Raw genomic sequence first — 16,395 nt, 5'->3', positions numbered from 1 at the left:
AGCATCATAACATACCAACAACATCATGATGACACAAACTACATAATGACCACCATGATGCATGTTTGACCTGCCATGCATGCATAACCATAACCATGAAAATGTATGCATAACACCATATAGACACTAACATGCATAACAAATGTATATATAACGGACATGGATTCATAACAAATAGATCCCAACATCAACATCATCAACTTCTACATGAAAACACAACTATAACAATGACCTTCATCATGCATACATAACAAGCACATATACAACCTACATGCATGCATGACAACCACATTCTGTCCATTTGATCCAAGGGTTGAACCATGCTATGATACCACCTTAGGGTATCAGATATGAGAATGAAAACTAGACACCACGCAAAGAGAACGAACCTCGCTCTGATACCAACCTGTAATTCCCTCCTGCCACACTTACCCAGGTTTACCGGTCCACTGGGGTAAATATGCGATGAAGAGTTACTATGATATGATTCAACCTCATAGATCACCTTAAGGAAGTGGAATCGACAAAACAAAACCTTATTGACCTTCCTCAAGTGCTACAGGACCCCCAATTGCAAAACCACCCTTCCATGTGTCCAAACCCTGAGTTAACTTTCCTTTTCACTGATCTGGACTCCCAGTCACAAGAACAATCCTACATTTATGTGATTGTAGGCCTCGAGTCACATACATAACCACTACAAGGGTGCGAATGAAGTCTTTTTCATCCAGTTATGTGACTGAGAGCACGAAATTTGTGCCACCTTTTGAGGGCTAGACTACAGGTCACTACCCATAACTTGATGAGACTTTCCAAGATAACAAATGACACCTAAACAAATCCTCTAACACAAAAATTGATCAAGGACTTGGCCTAACCAAGCCTAGCCATGATAGACATTCCATCAAACACATCATGAACATGTAATCAACATGTCATATAAGCACATCTGAGCATAGGGACTTCATACTTATCTGATAATTTTCAAGATGGTCTAATGCCTCCTCATAATAGCTGCAATATCATTTATTAGGTCATGCATTCATTGTTCATTCATTTACTAAACAAAACATGATGAGAGTCGTAACTTAAGTTTGTCATAAACCATACTTGTAACCAACATATAACCAGAAGAATAACAATTATAGAACACCCATTAAGATCACATAACAACAAGCATATTTACACATAACACACAAGAGGAGAAGAGCTCTTATTAACATATGAAAAATGTAACCAGGTCAGAGGCTTCCACATACCACCCGACCATAGATTGGGCTGAACCAAATATTTATTTCAACCAATCAACCCTGTGCCATATTTCAAGCATAAATGTGGGGCTTACAACATAACCATTCAAGGCTTCATCGGGCTTTACCGCAATCCCACTAAGTGATTCCTAGGCCCAAACAACCAACATACAATACAGGATTTACGGTAATCTCACCATATACTAGTCAAGGGATCACTAGGCCCTAACAAGCATGGATTCCTCCGCGCCTCTCCTCCTAAATCATGAGAAATTTGTTTATCTCCGCTCTCTAAGCTTTACTGTTTATCCTGCCATTACCAGTCAAGCGATTCCTAGGCCCAACGAGGTCATTCACCATTAGGCTTTACCGTGTACCTCGTCATTCACCGATCGAGGATTCCTAAGCCCAACGAGGTGTTCACAACTAGGCTTTATAGTGTTTCCCGCCATTACCATCCGATGGATTCCTAGGCCTTGTGATTTCTCCTAGGACCATCCCACTCAGTTTCGATAACATCTAACAATTTAGATCAACCAAATAAAATATAACCCCATCACACCATGGCTATCTGGAAATGGAAAGGCAAGGCTAAAATCCACTATCACACCTGGCAAGACCCATGTCAATGACAACAAGAGAACCAAATACACACATGCGTGTACCATGCATGCCAAATCTAGCAACGAAAACACACATGCAAATTGATACCTGAAAGTAATCCCACTATAAGCGCTTGATCCAATGCTTCCTTGCTTGATCTTTGCTTCCCTTTTCCTTAATTGTCCTTCCTTTGCTTTCCTTGATCCAATTCTAGAGTGCTCCAAGAAAAATCTAAGTGTGCAAGAGTATGAGAGAGCGAATAGAGAGAGAGAACCAAGCTAAAAATGACAAAAAGTTGTGAACTGATCCTCATAGGTCTTTTTATCAATGAGGCCTCCAATTTTTTTAATTTTCCATTATTTTCCTTCATTTTCCTCCTCACATGCAACATGTGACCTTTCACCTTCATTTTCTCCTAATTTCCTTTATTTTCATAAATAAAATGCCAACTAATGCCTATTGACTATCCAAAGCCTTTTCCATTGCCTTTGCCAATTTCCCTTAGCCATAATAAATCAAATGAACACCCACTCTAGGATTTTTTTTCCCAATATTTAGCTTGGAATACATGTCCCATGACCTTGGTCTTGTTTTTCATTTATTAACTTTATTACATGTATTTTTAACCCGGGGTTGTTACACATATATCCTCTCCCTAAATTTGAATAAACCATTTATTGTGAGATGATAATGTGGATCTTGTTCTCCTATATCCTATTGTAACCTTTTCCTAAGCTCCATATATTTGTCATCCTGCTTTCCTTCTTATAATACCCAATCCTGTAAATCTGTCACATATGAAATCATATTTTCTATGTGATTCACCTGCACTCTTTTGCTAAGAGAATCTGCAACCATGTTCTCTTTCCCTTTAATGTACATGATATCTACATCAAACTCATTGATTGTGACCAACCATCTAACTTGCCTAGAATTCAAATTCGATTGGTCAAATAGGTATCTCAATCCACTATGATCACTCATCAAGATGAATCACGTGCCAAGAGGATAGTGCCTCCACATCTTCAAAACATGGATAATCATTTCTAATTCAAGATCATGTGTCACATAGTTATGCTTGTACTTATTCAATTTCCTTGATTTGTAACAAACCACCTGTCTTTCTTGCATAAGGACTCTTTCAAGCATATGTACACACCACAAACTATTTATCTAGATTTGCAATCTTGAGAACTGGAGAATTTGTCAACAATTGTTTCAACTCCTCAAAACTCACTGCAAATTCCTTTGTCCATTCAAAGTTCTTCCCTTTCCTTTGCAATCATGTGATAGGATATGAAATCTGTAAGAAGTTCCTGATTAACTGCTTGTAATAACCCACTAGCCCCATGAATGATCTGACCTCATCCACATTCCTAGGAGCTGCCCACTCCATGATAGCTCTTATCTTTTCCAGATCTATTACTTTGCCTTCCTTGGAGACAACATGCCCCAAGTAATGTACCTTTGTCTGAAGAAACTGAATTTTCTAAGATTGTCATAAAACCAATGCTCTCTTAGCAATCTCAGTATTGTTACTAAGTGGTTGGCATGCTCTTCCTCATTTTTAGAATATATCAATATATCATCAATGAACACAGTAACAAACTTGTCCAGATAGGGACACAACACACTATTCATTAGGCACATAAAAGTAGTTGGAGAATTATTCAAATCAAAGGAACAAAGTCATAATGCCCATACTTGGTTCATAAATCAGTCTTGTAAATATCCACTTCTTTGATGCATACCTGATGGTATCCTGATATCATATCATTCTTCGAGAAAATTGTTGCTCCCTTCAAATGGCCAAAAAAATCATCAATCCTCAGCCATGGATACATGTTCTTGATGGTTACCTTATTCAACTACTTGTAGTGAATACACAACCTGTGAGTACCATCCTTCTTCTTCACAAAAAAAACTAGTGCACCCCAAGGTGACACACTTGGCCTAATCTACCCCTTGTCAAAAATTTCCTTAAACTGCAACCTCAATTCCACTAACTCTTGAGTTCTCATCCTATATGGTGACTTCGATGTTGGTGTTGCCCCTGATACCAACTTAATAGAAAATTCCACTTATCTATGAGGCATAAATCTGGATATCTCTATTGGAAATACATCCTAAAACTGCTATAAAACCATATACCTATTCAAGACTTTTTCATCCTCAACATCCTTACCTTTATCACTAGAAATATGCACTACAAATAACACACACCCTTTCCTGTGATTGTGCTTTTCCTATATAGTTGTGACCATTATAACGGATGTTTCCTTCTTCTTACCCTGTAAGATTATCTGTTCCCATTGTCATCCAAGCACTCAATAGCCTTATCGTAACAATCCACCTTAGTCCTATGAATATACAACCAATCCACACCCATAAGCATATTATATGATTCTAACAGAAGTACATTCAAGTGCGCTGATGTAGGCATACCATTCAACTCAAATGCACAAGCTCTTACCCAATGATGAATTCTTTTCTTTGTACTTGTATCCAACTACACTAACCAATATTTTGCATGCATTTCTTTTCTCAAACCACACTTATCCACCACGTCAGGGTTAACATAACTATAATTAGATCTCAAATCAATAAAAATATAAACAACTTGATCACAAAGCTTACCGTACATCTCGATAATAGATGCATGTTGATCCAGTTGCCTGTTATCTAATGTTGCATACATCCAAGGAATGCTTTGCCCAACATCCCCAATTGTCTGAACCTCCTGATCATTGTAGATTTCAGGACTACCACCATGATACGATGTAAAATCCTTCCTGAAATGCTCCTTCCCACATATCCAACATTGCAACTGTCCTTTACCCTCACATTTCTTTTTCTTCCCTCCAGGTTGTGATCCATGTCCTTGTCCAACTACATTAAACTTCTTGTAAGGAACAAAATTTTCCTTCTCACCTACATCTTGAGGTCTTGTTCGCTTCAACTGCCACTTACATTTATTCTTTTCTTTCTCTTTTCAACCTTATTGAGACTTTGTCTTACATTTTGATTGCTCATAACAGTGTTTCAATTTTATGATGGCTTCCTCCAACAATCTAGACTCATCAAACTCAATCTTGTCTTTGAATGCTACCGGAAACCCACTGATGAATCTCTAAATCTTCGCTTTCTTCTCTTTATGATAAGGAACATACCTCAATAGCTCCAAGAATCTGCTAGTATACTCCTAATCAGTCATAAACCCCATGTTCAACTCATATAACTCGTTTTTCCAATCATCATAGTATCTCTCTGATAAATATTTCTTCTTGACAATTATTTCAAACTCCCTCCCAAGTCAGCTCCTCTTCCCGAATTCCTTTGACATTCTTCACATCTTCCCACCAAATATTTTTTTTACCTTAGTTATTTTGGCCTTCATGATCTCTAAATAATCATGCAATATGAAGAACCTATTCATCCTAGGTAACCAACCTTCTACATCCTATGACTTTTTCATTTCTCCATCAAATGTAGGTGGCTTGGATTTCTTAAACTCATCTAGAAAATATCTCTTATCCCTCCTCTTGTAAGGATGATAGCGATGATGGCCATGATACTTGTCTAAACCAGAACTAGAATAATGCCCATGTCCACTACTTCTCCTTTCAAGTGTGTCCAAGAATATTCCATCCCTGTCGGTATCATCCCTATCCAACCTGTGCCCATCATGAGATCTACTACCATAGGGTCCATTAGACTTGTCCTCCTATCCATGACTGACCTGAAGCGATCCCTGTCTTTGCAAGTCTGACAAACTCTGAAGGATGACTGCAATAAACTTTGTTTGTTTCTCCTGTGCCCTAGAAATCCTCTCTTGTGATTGAATGATTATGTCATTATCTACTTTGCAACTCCTTATTTCTTCCTTCAAACTTCTCAATGTGTCTGATATGTGAGGGGAGTACTCATCACCATGGTGCCCATCTGATTTTTAGGGAGAATCTCGTGAACTATAGTCTACCATCTTTCTAGTCATATTTCTCTTCTTCCTGCAAGTATACCATGTCGGCTAAACCAAAATATAAACATAATCAACATACCTCAATATAGTTCAGGGGAGGATATCTCGTCTGCAAGGTCAACCAGATTAGCATGATACATGTATATTTGTAATCATAACAATATATCAACATCATCTCAATCATTATCTAGTTTCCATGCATGACAATAGCAGTTGTATATCATGACCTTATACATGACAACCATGCCCATAATAATATATACACAACAACATATAGACACTGACATGCATAACATGTAAACATACAGTCCACACACATTCATAACAACCACATTCCAACAACAACATCATCAAATTCCACATGGAAACACAACTGTAACAATGACCATCATCATGTAGACATAACAAGAACATGTACAACAAACATGCATGCATGACAATCACATTCTGCCCATCCAGTCCAAGGGGTGAACCATTTCTCTGATACCACTCTATAACACCCTCCTCCCACATTTACCCAAGTTACCTGCCTTTCAGGGTAAACATGTGCCGAAGAGTTACCATGATATGATTCAACCTCCTAGATCATCTTAAGGAAGTGAAATCGATAAAACAAAACCTTGATGACTTCCCTCGAGTGATATAGGACCCACAAGGGCTAAACCACCCTTCCATGTGCCCGAGCCTTGAGATAAGGCTTTATTTATGTGCACTGATCTCCCAAACACTGGAAAAACACTTCCTAATTTCGACTAAAACCCTCCAGATGCATGCATGATGCCTACAAGGGAGTGACTGTTGTCTTTTTCACCCAGTTTTGTGCCTACAATAGCAATATTTAAGCCACTTTTTCAGGCTAGGCTCCAGACCTCTGCCCAAAACTTATTAAAACTTTTTAGAACCATGAATGACAACACAAATCTTAGACAATAATTTGACCTAACCATGCCTAGCCATGACAAGAATTTTGTCAAACACATCATGAACATGTAATGTACATGTCATAACAAGATATATGAACATATGGATCTCGTACTTATATAAGAATCATCAAGAACATTTGATGCCCTCTCATAATAGTTGTAATATCATCTATTAGGTCATACGTTAATTAAGAATTCATTTACTAACCAAAACATTATGAGATCCATAACTCAAATTTGCCCTAAAACCATGCTCATAACCAACATAATAACAATGATAGAGTAATCACCAAAAGAAAATAATAACAATCACATTTACTCATCAAATATAAGAGAAAAGTAGCTCTTATTAACATATGCAAAATCCAACTAAGTCGGGGACTTCCACGTACCACCCGACCATAGATTAGGTTGAACCAAATCTTTCTTTCAGCCAATCACCCATGTGCCATATTCCAAGCATGAACGTGGGACTCACAAAAAAACAACTAGGGCATCCTCAAGCTTTATTGTGTATCCTGTCATTAATGGTCAAGGGATTCCTAGGCCTAAAACCCTCATATGTACATCCTGGCTTTATCGTGTATCCCACTATTATTGGTCAAGGGATTCCTAGGCCAAGCAATAAACATACACTACAATATTTGTCACAATCCCACCATATACCAGTCAAGGGATCACTAGGCCCTAAACAAGCATGGATGCCTCCATATTTCTCCACCTAAACCATGAGGAATTTTCCCATCTCCACCCTTAAGCTTTACCATGTATCCCACCACTTACCATTCAAGGGATTCCTAGGCCTTTGGGAATTTTCCTGAGACCACCCCACTCAGTTTTGAAACCATCCGACAATCTAGAACAACCAAGTAAAAGAACCCCATCACACCATGGCTATCTGGAAATGGAAAGGCAAGGTTGAGAACCATTGTCACACCTTTAAAAACCCATGCCAATGACAGAAAGAGAACCAAATACACACATGCATATACCATGCATGCAAAAACTAGCAAGGAAATCATACATGCAACTTGATACTTGCAAGCAATCCCACGTTAGCCACTTGATGTAACTCTTCATTGCTTGACCTTTTATCCCTTTTCTTTCTTTTCCTTCATTTTCCTTCCTTTCTCCAATGCTAGAGTGCTCCAATAATTCTCCAAGTGTGCAAGAGTAACAGAGAGTAGAGAGAATAGAGAGAGAGCTTCAAAACTGAACTATCAAAATTAGTGTACTGATCCTCATAAGCCTTTTTATCGTTGGGGCCTCTATTTTCTTCAATTTTCCATTATTTTCCTTCATTTTCCTCCTCACATGCAACATGTGACCTTTCACCTTCCTTTTCTCCTAATTTCCTTTATTTTCATAAATAAAATGTCAATTAATGCCCATTTTTATTTTCAAATCATTTTCGTTGCCTTTGTTGATTTCCTTTAGCGATAATAAACCAAATGAACACCCACTAGGATTTTTTTCCCAACATTCGACTTGGAATACATGTCCCATGACCTTGGTATTATTTTGCCTTTATTAACTTTATTACATGAAATTTTAACTCGGGACTGGTACAAATATTCATTTATGATACTACTTAGTGAAAGTGATATTTGTTGGTATATATTGATTATGGAAAGGTACTAAGAATGATTCATAATTAACTGAAATAAGATTACATTTAATTATCTTTGTTGATTTTAAGTGATATTTATAGTTATTAATCTATATTGGTATTCTACATTGCATGTGTATTTACAATGTAGAAGAAAGTGATGTGGATTGTATTTAGTACCACTATCATTATTGGAAAATGGTATCAGCATGAATGTCTTTAATGGTTTTAAACATAAATTTTTTCTCATTTCAATATGGTTATTATTCCCTATCGTCTGTGGCATGGGACTATTAGTAATAAATTTTTAGTCCTCTCATTAATCTGTCTTGAGACTAACCTAAAGTTTACCTTCCCTATTTCATGAAATATAGTCATCCAAGCTATCAAATAAATGTATTGATTTCTAAGATCAATAAGAATTTTGATCATCTTATTTGGCCTCTTCTTGAGGCAAAGAAGTTATATTGTTCATATAATTTCTATATTGTTTATAGCATTTATTGGTTAGATGGATTTTCTTGTTTCGCATTTTCCAAAACAAAAACTAATGTTGTCATTAGTTCACTTACATTAAATGTTTATTTTTTTTGGCTTGTGAATGGTTTGTTTGTATATCTCTTATCACATAATATGTCTTGTCAAGTAAGCGGTACGCCACACCATAAGTCGCCAAACCACATGGCTATCTGCATGTACAGGCCATGTGCATGTGAACCTTGAATGGTTCCTCAAGCGTGGCAAATGCATAGGAAATTTAGAAGCAATATCATAAGTAGCCAAGGTGGAGGTAGGCATAGATTATCTAGTTCTAGCAAATCTTGATCCATATCCATAGCCCGTAAAGGCTGTCACTATTTAGGTAGGAAATCGAATTCAGGTTTCTTGGCTTTCTCTTCTAAGCTAGTTCCATTACAAGGAATGGCGATTTTTTTCTCAATTCGTTGCTTTCCTTATCTAGCTCATAACAATAATAGTAACATTTACCTACCCATCAGTTAGGTCGAGTGCAATAGGTATATTTCAGAGTTTTTATGGATGGGGAGAAATTCTCTGCAGAAACAAGACTTACTTGTGCCTATAGCAAGCAGTAGATGGAGTATTCCAACAAGCCACTAGGGTAGAGAGGCTTACTAGAGTAGAGCTCTTAGTTGTAGGCCTATCAAGTATGTTATATTGTTTCTAATATCTCATGTTTTGTTGTTACTGATTGCATAACCTGCAAATTATATGCAAATTTTAAAAACCATTGTCCTCACTTGATTTATGCACAATTATTTTTCTCACCCAACCATTAAATTTATGCACAAATTTCCCCTTTTTTAAGTACAAATAAAAAACCCACACAATGGTCGCCTAGGAAAATGGTAAAAATTGTTATGAAGTTGGACAATAAATAGTAAATTATCAGACTTTAATATTAGAGAAACATCGTTACAAAATTGACAAGGAAAATACATAGATTATCATTGCATTGAAACACTGCAAAGAACTTGATGTTTCATAGCACAAATATCTTTCACCTAGACATTTATTGTATCAAATACATAAAGCATGGGAAAAACATTTTCATGAGAAAAAAAATTAGGGTTGCTATTGAATTGTGTATCTCATAATCAAAATTGTAGTTATAATATGAATTCGAGTTTTCCCAAAGATAATATCTTATATTTACCTTTATTTCTCCAACCTGCAATTAAGTATGGGGATACACTCACTAGGCATTTAAGGCTACACTAAAGAGGAAGTATGAGACTTGGCCTTAATGGGAAAGCAGGCCAGGAGCTACCAGGAAGGTGAAGATACAGACCCCTTACTTATAAGAGGCCTTTACATATTTCTCGAGTCTTTCCCCATGCCTTCCTCTAAAGGCCTTATTTTGGTTGGCTAGGCTCATGACCTAACCTTCCACAGGGGTTCAATCAAGCCTTTCTATCGCTGATGGCGCTTCTCTCCAGAAGTCGAACACGGTTTATCATGCAGTTCGAACCTGGTTGGGTCATTATCTATTAAAAAAATGGAATTAGCCTAGTAGTATATTAAAAAGAAAACATGACAAAAAGTTTACCATATGTGTTAGCTCAGAAGTCACTAGTTCGAACTTGGGAACTTTCGATCATATTTTTATACACACAAAAGTAACCACAGTTCAACAATTAAACACCCAAGCTAAAAATAAAATAGGACTAGGTCAAAACAAAAAATAAGACTAAGGAATAACAAAAGTTACTAAATAGAGTCAACCAGGACATTCAGTATGTTTTCCCATTAAAAAAAATACTAATTATGTTCTGGGTAGAAAATACCAAGGGAAAAAACCAATAATTTAACTATCAACCAGCAAATTACCTAAAATTCGAAGAAATATTCAAAGACTAAGAAATGTAGACTTCTTGCACTTTAATTCACCCAAGCTAAGTTATTGGAGATCCTTCAACTCAATTTGGAATCCTTCTTCCATGCAACAGAAGGATGAACATGAATCTGATTATTTTCCATTGACTCGGTGTCATTATGTGGTTTTCTCTCTCCCACTCATACATTCTTCGTTCACAACATAAAATGAATATACATGACCCAACCTGGTCCTCAGTAGAGAGGAGTTTGATTTTTCTAGTGTTTGACTCTTGGATAAAGAAGGTGCCACTTGTGCTAATATTACGGACACATATTGAGAAGCACACCACGACATCAAATATGTAGAGAATATGTAGGGCGTATGTAAAGTAGTCAATTTAATATAAATAAATTTGTGGGCCTATCTCTTGACCACTTGTCCACACTCCCACAAGATTTATCATGCATTTTTCCCAACCTTTTTTACCAAGCATGTTGATATCATGTTCTCTTTTTGTGCTAATAGTATATCGATAGTTTCTCCTTGCCATAGACCCTATTTTGGTTCTAGTAATCACTATTTCAAGTATATAATAATGAAGTACATGTTTCTTTGTAGCAGCGAACACTATGTACAAGATATCTCCCTTATCACTGACTCCTCTCTCCATCCATATGCATAATCTAATACTTGTTATTGCGGCTCAAACACTATATACAGTGTTACGTGATTTGATCTGGTGGTGTTTGAGTTGCAGGTAGGGACTAGCTACCTTTACAACCAGAAACTATTTAAATAAAGTGTTGCACCTGTAGAAATTGTGCCAACTATGACAACTGATCTTTTGGTAATATTTTGTATATTTCTCTCTTTATATTAAAAAATTATTGTGGTGTTTTCTCAAATATGAATATTGTGGTTTGTGAAGTGACTAGAATTTATAAGCATTTCTTAACCAACTGCAAATTCAACCTTTTAAGTGTTTTTTCTGGTGACAGGGCTTAGATGAGATTATCCGTAATCCTTCCTCACTCGAAGGACAGAATGCAATAGCACTTTGTTATGAAACCAGCTCACAAAAAGATAGAAAAGATAGATCAATGCCTTAGAATTCAGCCTCTTCGAGGGGGAAACCTCCTTTACATTACGCAAATGAATAATTCTTTTATGATTCAAATGAAAAAACCTCCTTTCTATATATAGGAGTCTAAGGAGTCATAATGTAACCCAGCCAACCTAACAATAATAATATTAAGGCACAAAAATAACAAAAGAGGGATTCTATGGGGCACAGTAATAACAATATGGGGACAATAGGGGCACAACAATATTAATAAGGGATACAACTACAATAGTAATGGGGTAATCACTAGTATTATAGGGACCTAACATGCCCTTCTCCTTCAAAAAAGTGTTGCCCTCAACGCTTGAGTAGTTCTGGATGCTTTTGTATAAAATTCTCATCCACCCATGTTGAATCTTCAGCGGATAAGTTCTTCCACTTGATGAGATACTCTAAAAATTGGTCGATTTCGTAGCTGTCGAGTTCTTGTTTCTATGACTGCTTCCGGTTCCAATATAATTTTTCCTTCCTCGTCAAGTTCTGGCAATATTGTTTGAACTGGGAGCTTGTCGCCTATAACCTTTTTTAAACATGAAACATGGAAAACTAGGTGCACTCGAGAAGCTGCAGGAAGCTCCAATTTGTATGCCATAGTACCAATCTTTTGCAACACCTTGTACGGACCATAATACTTTGGTGATAATTTATTATCCTTCTTAGCTTGCTTGAGGGACATTTGTTTATATGGTTGTAGCCGTAGGAATACCCAATCACCTACATCAAAACTTCTTTCGCTGCAATGTTGATCTGCCTGTTGTTTCATTCTATTCTGCGCCAACACGAGGTTATCCTTTAAGAGTTGGAGGACTTGTTGTTGATGCTCGATGTGATGTTCCACTACTTGAACCTTAGAATTTTCTCTTAAATATGATGTGATGGATGGTGGCTGATATCCATAAAGTACCATAAATGGGGTCATTTTTGTTGCTGTATGGAAAGAAGTGTTATACCACCATTCCGCCAGAGGCAACCATTTAACCCATTGTGTCTGTTTATCAGATACAAAGCAACAAAGATATCCTTCCAAACATTTGTTTACTATCTCAGTTTGCCCATCAGATTGAGGATGATAAGATGAGCTATGAGCTAACTGAGTACCAAGACAAGAAAATAATTCTGTCCAAAAATTTCCAGTGAAAATGGGATCTCTGTCACTTACAATAATCATTGGGTTTCCATGTAGCTTTTGAATTGTTTCCATAAATGCAGTAGAAACTGTACTGGCTTTAAATGGATGTGATAATGCACAAAAGGGTGCATACTTGGTAAGTCTGTCAACTACCACCATGATGACACTCTTTCCCTCAGACTTGGGTAGACCTGTGATAAAATCCATTGAAACCTCCTCCCAACGTTGGCTTGGAATGGATAAAGGTTGTAATAGTCCCGGGGTCTTAATTGTTTCAACTTTATTTTGTTGCAAAACCAAACATTCTGCCACAAACTTTTGAATATCCGATTTAAGGCCATCCCAAAAAAATTCCTTCTTAACCCTGTGGTAAGTTTTTAAAAATCCTGAGTGCCCTCCTAAGGGAGAAGTGTGCAATTCCATAAGAATCTTTTGTTTGAGTTGGGAATTCTTACAGAGGTATAAGCGATCTTTGTACCATAACGAATCATTTTTCCAACTAAATGTATCAGATGTACTGGAATCTTGTTGTAACTTTTGAATAAGTGCCCACACTTCTTCATCATTCTTCCATTCCTCCCTTGCTTCGTTTATCCAATCTGGTTGGATAATAGAAATGGCGCACAACAATGCTTCCACATCCTCATCCTTTCTTGAGAGTGCATCTGCCACCACATTTTGCTTCCCTTTTTTGTATATGATTTCAAAGTCATAACCCAACATCTTTGTGACCCACTTTTGTTGCTCTTCAGAGGATAATCTTTGTTCTAAAAAGTATTTAAGGCTATCATGATCCATTTTTACCTTGAAGTGTCTTCCCATTAGGTAGGGTCGCCATTTCTTAAGTGCATGTAGTATTGCCAACATTTCCTTCTCATAAATAGCTTTGTGTAAAAACTTTCCCTTGATTGGACGACTTTCAAAAGCAATGGGTCTTTCATCTTGCATTAAAACAACACCAATTCCATTTCCTGAAGCATCACATTCCACAATAAAGGTTTTTGTGAAGTCTGGTGTAGCTAAGACCGGTGCTTGGCACATTGCCTCTTTAAGATGTTTGAAGGCCTTTGTTGCTTTTGGAGTCCATGAAAATGCATCTTTCTTCAATAATGTTGTTAGAGGTTCTGCTATTCTCCCATAATTCTTAACAAACTTGCGATAATACCCTGTCAACCTGAGAAATCCTCGCAGATGCTTTATGGATGTGGGGATTTTCCATTCCTTAACGGCTTTAATTTTGCTAGGGTCTACCTTAACTCCTTCATGAGATACAATATGACCCAGATATTCCACCTCTTGTACTCCAAAGAAACATTTGGATCTTTTTGCATATAATTGTTTCTCCTCCAATAGTTGTAACACCCTGTCAACATGTTCAACATGATCCTTCCAAGACTTGTTGTAGATTAGTATATCATCAAAAAATACTAACACAAATTTTCTAAGGAAGGGTTTGAAAATGGAATTCATCAAACCTTGAAATGTAGAAGGTGCATTGGTAAGGCCAAAAGGCATGACCAAAAATTCATAATGACCCTCATGAGTTCTAAATGTTGTTTTTGAAATGTCTTCAGTCTTCATTCTGATTTGATGATATCCTGAACGAAGATCCAACTTGGTGAATTAAATTGATCCATGAAATTCATCCAGTAATTCATCAATGACAGGAATGGGAAACTTATGTTTAATATTGAGCTTGTTGAGCTCCCTATAATCCAGACACATGTGCCATGATCCATCCTTCTTGTGCACCAATACTATTGGAGCAGAGAAAGAACTTTGACTAGGTTGAATTATACCAGCCTCTAGAATTTCTGCAACCATATGTTCAATTTCACTCTTTTGGGCATAGGGATATCTGTACAGCCTGATGTTTGGAGGAACACTTCCTGGAATCAGATGAATAGCATGATCATGATCATGAATAGGTGGGAGACCTTTGGGAGTCTCAAATACCTTGGAATGATTGTCCAAGACTTTTTGGAGATCTGGAGAAATAGATGATTCCAATGTGGAAACATCTAGCGAACATAATTGTGCAATTACACCTCTTTGTTCCTTTTTTAGAAGCTTTTTCATACCGTTAGAGCTGATTATCTTTCCTGGTTTCCCTGCAATACCCCTTAATTCAAATTCCTTTCCTTCCACAGAAAATTTCATGAAAAGTTCTTAAAAGTTAAAAGCTATTTTACCCAAGGATTGTAGCCATTAGACTCCTAGTACAACATTAGCACCTCCCAATGGAATGGAAAGCATTGGGCTAGTCAATACATATTCTCCCATGGATAGCTTGATATTATGGCACTTTCCAGAGAAATTTATTGTTCCTCCATTTGCAACCATCACTTGACACTCTGGTGCTGAATATAGGAAGCAATTCAATTCTTTTGCTACCTTATAATGAATAAAATTGTGGGTACTTCCTGAATCAATCAACACTATTACCTTTTTTTTCTTGATTTGTCCTTCTATCTTGATGGTTTGAGGAGTGGTAATTCCCACCAATGCATTACAAGATATGGTTGGACGCATTTCTTCTTTATCTAGGCTTTGTTCCTAGAGTATATCCTCTTCTTTTGACCTTTCTTGCTCCTTTTCTTCTTCCTCTTCACAATCTATGTAGAATAATTTCTTCTCAACACACTTATGACCTTTAGTGTATTTGTTATCACAACTGTAACAAAGCCCTTTTGCTCTTTTTTCTTCCAATTGTTGTGGTGTCAACCTTATAGGTTGTGGAAGACTAGGGGCAACAACACTTCCATCTTTATAGTTGTGAGTGGTATGCTTCCTGGTTGCCATAATTTTGCTTTCTTACTAACCTGAATGCCTTCTCTAATGAATCAGGTTCCCAAAGGCGAACATCATGTTGGATATTATCCTTTAAAGTCCCTATGAACACATCAATCCTATGCTCCTCTGGAATATTTTTTACCCTTATGTTCAATTTTTGGAACTCCTCAATGTGCTCCATTATTGAACCCTTTTGTTTGAGACTTATTAATTGGCTAAAAAAAGTGTTGCTTTTTGTATCCTCATAATGTGCTGTCAATTCTTCCGTAAAAATTGCCCAAGTGATAATTTGTTTATGAGAGCAAAGCCATTGATACCATACAAACTAATTTGGTTCCAAATATAAAGTTGCAATACATACCTTTTGTGTGTTTTTCACATTATTGAGATCGAAAAATTGCTCCATTTGTAATATCCATGCTGCGGGATCCTTGCCATCAAACTTCCTCATATCGATTTTTGGAATATGGTGGATCTTCGATCCAACATTAGAGTCTATGAAATCATGATTAAAATTTCTTTTGTTCGCATCATGAGTTTCCTTTACTACCCTTTAACCATTAGTAAGTATTTCTTGTAGAAAATTTGTCAAATCTGTCTTCAAATCTGCCATGTCTATCTTCAAATCTGCCATGTCTGTCTTCAAAT

The sequence above is a fragment of the Pinus tabuliformis genome, chromosome 9 (genome assembly GCF_031772625.1).
Source record: "Pinus tabuliformis cultivar Carrire ecotype Pingquan chromosome 9, CPIR1, whole genome shotgun sequence".
Classification (NCBI taxonomy): Eukaryota; Viridiplantae; Streptophyta; class Pinopsida; order Pinales; family Pinaceae; genus Pinus; species Pinus tabuliformis.
Note: the sequence above shows the minus strand (reverse complement) of the source record.